Source organism: Priapulus caudatus, unplaced genomic scaffold (assembly GCF_000485595.1).
Source record: "Priapulus caudatus unplaced genomic scaffold, Priapulus_caudatus-5.0.1 Scaffold289, whole genome shotgun sequence".
NCBI classification, from domain to species: Eukaryota; Metazoa; Priapulida; class Priapulimorpha; order Priapulimorphida; family Priapulidae; genus Priapulus; species Priapulus caudatus.
The window spans coordinates 10,959-11,542 of record NW_014577350.1 but is presented as its reverse complement, the minus strand read 5'-3'; positions in this window follow the sequence as shown (position 1 = coordinate 11,542).

The window sequence follows — 584 nt, the reverse complement described above, 5'->3', positions numbered from 1 at the left end:
ACGGATCAGGAAAGGGGGTACGTGCGTGTACCCGCGTGTACGTGCGTGTACCCGCGTGTACGTGCGTGTACCCATTTGCACCCGCGTGTACGTGCGTGTACGTGCGTGTATCTGCGTGTACGTGCGTGTACCCGTGTGCACGTGCGTGTACCCGCGTGTACGTGCGTGTACCTACGTGTGCACGCGTGTGCACGCGTGTACCCGCCTGCACGTGCGTGTACCTGCGTGCACGTGGGTACACGCACGTACACGTGGGTACACTGAGATACACGCACGTACACGCGGGTACACGCACGTGCACGCACGTGCACGCGGGTACACGCACTTACACGCGGGTACACGCGGGTACACGCAGGTACACGCAGGTACACGCACGTACACGCAGATACACGCGGGTGCACGCACGTACACGCGGGTACACGCACGTGCACGCGGCTACACGCACGTACCTCCTTCCTTTTCCTTTTCCCATTTCCTATTTAGAATTTTAAAATAGAAAACGGCTCAGAAACCCATTTCCCATTTTCTATTTAGACTTTTAAAATAGGAAACGGTTCAGAAACCCATTCCCCATTTCCTATTTA